A 6,785-nucleotide genomic window follows, 5' to 3' on the forward strand; every position below is an offset into this window, starting at 1 on the left:
CGAATACTCTCTCTGGGCCAGGATGACCGAGACGTGCATCCACATCTTGAATAAGTAGTCTGGTATACACATGGGTGGGATCTAGGACCACAGGGTGTACAACAGACAGATCAAGGCTCTCTGCTCGCCGCAGCCTGCCACCAACCCGGATCAGTCTATGATTGGCATCATACTGCGGTGCTAGGCATAGCAGCCGACTGTTAGCCGGTATAGGTTTGCCTGCTTGTAGTAGGTGGTAGTCCTCTGGGAAACAGTCCATCTGAATCTGTCTCAAGATCTGTTGCTCTGCCTCGGTGTAGGCCCCTGCAGTAGATGAGTTACTCCCAGCTGGGTCACCCTGCATTGCTGCATTTTGAATCTCCTTAGCTGTGGCTTCTACTAATTCTGCCCATGTGTTGAACTGCTGGGCCTCTGGGTTTGATTACCCGGGGTCGTGTTAGCCATATGACATATGGCAGAGCGTTTTAGCTCGATGCCATCCTCTGGGTCTGATGTACCCAACGATGGGCAGGAGGGCCACTGGTCAGGAGGTAGGAGGAGGAAATCTGGTCCTTGAGTCCACCTATTTGGGCTGGCCAGTTCAGTGAGACTTTTGCCCCTTGTGATGTCATCAGCTGGGTTTCTTGTAGAATCCACATATCGCCAGTCTTTGGGGTTAGTAAGCTCTTGAATTTCTGTAATCCTGGTGCCAACAAACACCTTGAAATGGCAGGATGTGGAATGCAACCAGTTGAGGACAGTGGTTGAATCAGACCACAGCGTACATGTGGTCACCTTGAACGTTAGTTCTGTCTGAAGTAGCTTTGCGAGCTGGGCTCCAGTGAGTGCAGCGCAGAGTTCGAGTCTGGGAATAGATATCTGCTTCCTTGGAGCAACCCGTGATCTGGCCATGAGGAATGACAGCTGCGCATTACCATAATGATCTTCTGATCTCAGGTAAGCCACAGAGCCATAGGCTCGCTCTGATGCATCGCAAAAGATATGTACCTCTCTTGCGATGTCAGATAGATCCATGTGCGGCAGTGTGTAACATCGTGGCAATGTTAACTCTGATAAATGCACCAACTCCCCCTTCCATGTCTTCCACTGGTGCAGCAAATCATGAGGTAACTGGGGGTCATCCCAATCTCGATGCTTGTCCCAGAGTTGCTGTACAATAATCTTGGCCCTGGTGGTGAAGGGAATGATGAACTCAAGTGGGTCGTACTGACTAGCCAGGGTTCGATATATGTTCCTCATAGTGGGCTCTCCATAGTCAATGGGTCGGTGCTTGAGGCTGAGGGTGTCCGTCTCACAGTTCCAGTTCAGTCCCAGGGTTGATTCATGCGCTTCTTGTCGGTCCTGTGACAGCCAGAGTTCCAGTTTGTCTGACCATGCCTCGGATGGCAGATGACTAATCACTTCTGGCCTATTACTAGCCCACTGCCGAATTTCAAAACCCCCGGAAGCCAGAAGCTGCCGTAGTTTCTTGACCAACTGCTGGGCTTCTTCAATCGATGAAACACTCTGTAGACAGTTGTGCACATAGAAGCACCGTTCGATGGAGAACCTCACCTCCTCTCCTGGTTCACTATGCAGGAGGACATGCCGCTGTAGCGCAAAGGAGGCACAGCAGGGACTACATGTTGTCCCAAAGGGAAGGACTTGCCATTCATAGCTGTGAGGGGGCTCATCCCGATTCATATTGCGCCAAAGAAACCTCAGGAGCGGTTTGTCTTCCGGGAGTAGGCACACCTGGTGAAACATCCCTTTTATGTCACCACTGATGGCAATGCTGTGTTCTCTGAAGCGCAGGAGCACTCCAACCAGAGAAGGGCTCAGGACAGGGCCAGGCAATAGGGACTTGTTCAGGTTAAGTCCCTTGTGTCGAAAAGAGCAATTAAAGACCACTCTATTCTTGCCATTGTGCTGGACCATGTGATGAGGTATGTACCAACTCTCTTGGCTCTGAGAGGCAACCTCCGGTTGCAGTTTGGCTACAAACCCAGAGGTCACCAACCTTTCAATCTCGTCCATATATGCAGCAGCCCTAACCGGGTCTTTGCTCAGACGTCTCTCCATACTCCTCAGGCTGGGCAGTGTCGCCTCTTGGGTGGCCTGAAAAAGTGGTGCATCCTTCCTCCTCAATAAGGGTGTGGCATACCGGAGCACTCCCTTAACCTCCACGCGCCTTGTTCTGGCCTCCAATATCTGAAGGGCTTCATGATCCTCCTTCGACCTTGTCACCTCCTTTTCACTCTTATATGGTAGAACATCCACTTGCCACAGCTTCTCCACATTCCTCTGGAGTTCAACAGATAGGGGGCTGCAGGAGGTATACAGACACTGTTGAGGCTCTAACTGTGACTCAAGCGACTTTGCAGGCCCTTGCAGAGTCCATCCTAGTCGGGTTCGCATCGCAGCTGGCCCTCCTGGTGATCCAAAGTGCAAAGGCTCTATAGGGTTTATGAGATGTGGGTGATCAGCCCCAATTAGCAACAGGGGTGAAACTCTGCTGAAGGTTTGTAGGGGCAAGTCCGTCAGATGTTGGTACCTTCTCTTGAGCATGGTAACTGGATATGAATGCTCAGTTAAGCCAAGCCGCTGGGCAGTGAAGGCATTAGCTATGTGGAAGGATTTCTGGGGCTGCATGATAGGGGACAGTGTGAATGAAACGCAGGCCCCATGTAACGTTTGGATATCCTGACGGATAGTTCTCAGGGCGAGGTCTTCAGGTGTGCCTGTTAGGCCCAGTTGCTGAGCTGCAGAGGAGAGCAGCATGGTGCGGTCAGAGCCATCATCCAGGATGGCATAAGTGTCCAGAGTTTTGTCACCATTTCTCAGGAGAACTCTAATCACTTTAAGCAGAACACGGGTAGAATCTGAAGGTTTATCTAGGTGGAGTATTTCAGTTGCAGAGCTCACCAGGCAAGTACCTTCCTTCACACTCTTGGCGTTGACCTCATACAGGATCTGAAGGTGTTTGCCTTGACATAGGCTGCAAGCTTTCTTCAGATTGCACTGTGCTGCTTGATGTGATCTGCCACATCGCCAACAACGCTGGTTTGTCTTAATCCAGTCTATGATTTGAGCCTTATCAAACGACTGGAATATGGGGCACTGACTCAGATAATGGTCCTCCGTATCACAGTAGGGGCAGTAAGCTTTCAGCGGGCCTTTCTTCTTGCTATGGACAGCTGGTTTGCTGCTCACCGACTCGACAGGCTGCTTCGTCGGCAGATTCTCTGAGCCATGCAGGATAGTGGCCATGCGCTTAACTGACTTCGCCTCTCTCAGGCGCTCTGGTTTCTGGATGACCCTCTCCTTCTGCCCTGTAGCCCCAAGCTGGGTACTGCTATCTTGGCACCATGTTTCCAGCTGTAACCAGTCTGAAAAGTCTGTTAGGTTGTATACTACCCCTGGATGGCGACACATGTGTCTCCGGAACTCAGACCTCATTTCAGCTGGCAGCTTACTGAGGAGCCGTGCCACGTGAGAGCCACATTTCAGTTCCACTTCGCCATCCGGACCAAGGGTCTTCAGCATACCAACGAGAGCCCGAATCTGCAGTGCGAATCTTTCAAAAGCCTCCACATCCCCGCGACGAATGTCGGGTGCATCCATAACACCGGCAATCTTCCTGAGGGCTAACTGGTGGGGCTGACCAAACTTCTCCGATAGGGCTGCCATGGTGTCAGTATAGGGGGATGGAGAATTGAGATATGCATCAGCTATGAGACGTGCTTCATCTAGTTTCAAATGATCCATCAGTATCTGAAACTTGAAAAGCTCTGTCCCATCCGGTGGCAGTAGATTGTCAAGTGCGATCTTTAACCGGGCAAACTCACTTGGGTCCTTCTTAATGAGATCAGGAATACTTGGAGTTGGACCCCTGTATGTTTTCTCTTTTGCCATTACATGTGGTGGCTGGTTGGCTGGGGATGGATGAGGTTTATATTGCGATGATGTTGTGATAGGTCTTGATACCTCGGCGACGGGCTGCTGGCTCCAGATGTTGGTGGGGGCTTGACTCTGGAAACTGGGATAAGCCCTAGCAGGAAACTGCTCCTGCCAAGGAGGCTTCAAATGTTGCGGAATGATAGGTGGATGTTCAAACCGAAAGGAAGGTGCACTGTTGGGGAATGGCGGGGTTGGCCGACTAGCTGTCAGTGTCTGCTCCTTTAACAGCTGTAGTTCACCCATCATCCTATCCAATGTATCAATCATTGTAGTATCCTTGGGTGGAATACTCTGAGCTGATGGTGGGCGAAAGTATGGCCTTTGGTATTCTTGTTGAGCATGGATGTCCTGCCTATTGTCATACTGCGGCCATGGACTCGTTCGTGCATCTATTCTATGTGTATGGGAACTAATCGTGGGGACACTGATGGGCTGCATACGTTGGGAGGAAGACAGAGGGGGTACATGTGTTGGGGGTGATCTCTGGTCCCGTTGCTCCGACAGGTAACCACCTCTGTCTGGTTCACGTGTTTGGGCGTAAGGCTGAGGTCTGCCATTCATACCATACTGCGAACCCGAAACTGCAGACATTTCCCATGGTCGATGGAAAGGAGAAGGAGGCTGATGGTTCAGGCCATCCCTACTGGGCACATGCTGCCGCATATCCTGCAGATCATTCGGGGAAGCGGTCCATTCATCCACGGCGTGTTCCCATCCAGGCTGACTTGTTGGGCTAGATGAGCGGGAGGTCTGTACAGACACTGCCGATGGCACGTACTGCTTTCGCTCTTCTAGCCCGGGTGCATACTGTGCTGTGTACGAGTGACGGTAGGGTGTCATGTCTCGTTGGTGGCCCACCAAGCTCACCTCATAGTCTGCAAGGTAGGGAGGAGGTTGTACTTGGCGCCTTGGGCGAGTTGATTCTGAGACATCTTCACTGGAGAAGAAACTAGGCTGCATCTTTAGGATCCAAGGAAAGCACCATCCGGCTCGAAGGACCAATGTTAATTTGGGTTGAACCCAGGACTGTATAGGCGTTGGCTGAATAGCAGTGGTGTTCACCTTGGGGTGTCGGTCAGAACACACAGGACGCACAGATAAAGGTTATACCGTCTTTACTGTGATTCCTCAGCTTAACAGCACAGTACAGCAACACAGTAATGCAACCGCAGGCTTACAGAGTGGTGAGGGGTGTGGGTGTGTGTGGTCTGTGAACAGAACATATACAGAATACTGAATGTAATAAACATCTAAGTCATGAATTATGATGCATTAGCGTTCTTCGAATCTAACCAGAACTACAAATGGGAATTCCTATATGAACATCTACATGCACGAGTTTCATACACTACTCCCAAACCCTTACAGTACATGACATTGATTGCCAATACACCCAACAACAATATATCACAAACACCAAATCATTTAGCTTACAGCTAGCAGGTATGTAGCATAACAGGTAGCATTAGTAGCATGAACTAGCCACATAGCGAACAGGTCGATACACATTGCACTTCTACATCCACTAAATGTCTAATTGGCATAAAAGACTAAAACTGTCCTTTTCAGGCATGGCTCCACGTCTACTCACAGTTCTTTAGCGACGCACACAACTCACACCGTGTGTAGACATCCCCTGCAGAGTCAGTCTGCCAGGCGGCTCTTGCTATGTGCTAGCTCCAACTCTGATCACTGGAACATGTGCTCAATAGTGCAACTGTGCTCTCTCGCCACAAGGGGGCCCCCCCCACACAGCTGACAGCCTTTCCAACAAGAATATCTTACTGGAACTGACATGTTCCAGATATCACCTGGAAGACAGTCTGTATGATCCCATAAATATCTAATTGTGAACAAGGTGAAGGAAATCTCATATAAAATTCTTCATAAATGTTACCCAGCCAGTCACTATATGGGTAACATTTAAAAGAGACATAAATACTAATTGAACTTTCTGTGGGGATCATCCAGAAACTGTGGCACATGTCTTTTGGTTCCTCTACACAGAGATTCTGGAAGAATTTAGCAGTTTTGTTATGTCCATATTTTAAGGGAGTTTTCTTTACGATGGAAAATGTTTTATTCTGTTTCTTTAAGTTCCCCAGGAAGAATGATAAATGTTTTTTATAAAAAATTTGTAAATGTAAGTTTATTAATAAAACACCATATTTCTGCCTTTTTATAAGGATATGAATTGTTACATTACAATCAATTTCAGACTCAACCAACAAAAAGCCTCTCAGAACAATATTTATGTTGATTTTTTTTTCGCCTACTCATATCATAATTTTTTTCTCCTGGTTCTGTATGTTCATGTTCTGTTCTTTTGTAAAACTTCATCTGTTTGTATGTTGTATACTCATTGTGTTTCAATAAAGTTCGATTTAAAAAAAGGTACGTTCTAAACGAAGCTTCAGACGTCACTGATCACGTGACTCTGGCCAAACGAAATCAAGCCTCGACACGGTGCTTCTGAAGCAGCGTGTTGATCTTTCTGACACACGCACCGGAGCGTCAGCTTCAAGCGGACCATCACTACGTCTCACATCTAAAGGTGTCAAGGTAACTTTGAACTGAGTTCAGTCAATCTGGAGTTTTTCCAAGTTTTCTGTTGCTCTCTGTGAGAGAAGAGCGTTAAAGGCGGGGCTCTCCAGAGTCCAGCAAAACAGGAAAACCACAGCTGGGTGTGGTGTAAGTGTGCCAAACCAATAGAATGCATTCGTTGGGTGGGGTGGGGCATCACGGGCATTGGCAGAAAAAAAATAAAATAATCGGTCGTACCCATTGCTTCCCCGACGTCATGCCAGCGCATATTGGGAAATTCGTAGGCACCGATCGGTTTTCTA

The sequence above is a fragment of the Simochromis diagramma genome, unplaced genomic scaffold, assembly GCF_900408965.1.
Source record: "Simochromis diagramma unplaced genomic scaffold, fSimDia1.1 OVJJ01000407.1, whole genome shotgun sequence".
Classification (NCBI taxonomy): domain Eukaryota; kingdom Metazoa; phylum Chordata; class Actinopteri; order Cichliformes; family Cichlidae; genus Simochromis; species Simochromis diagramma.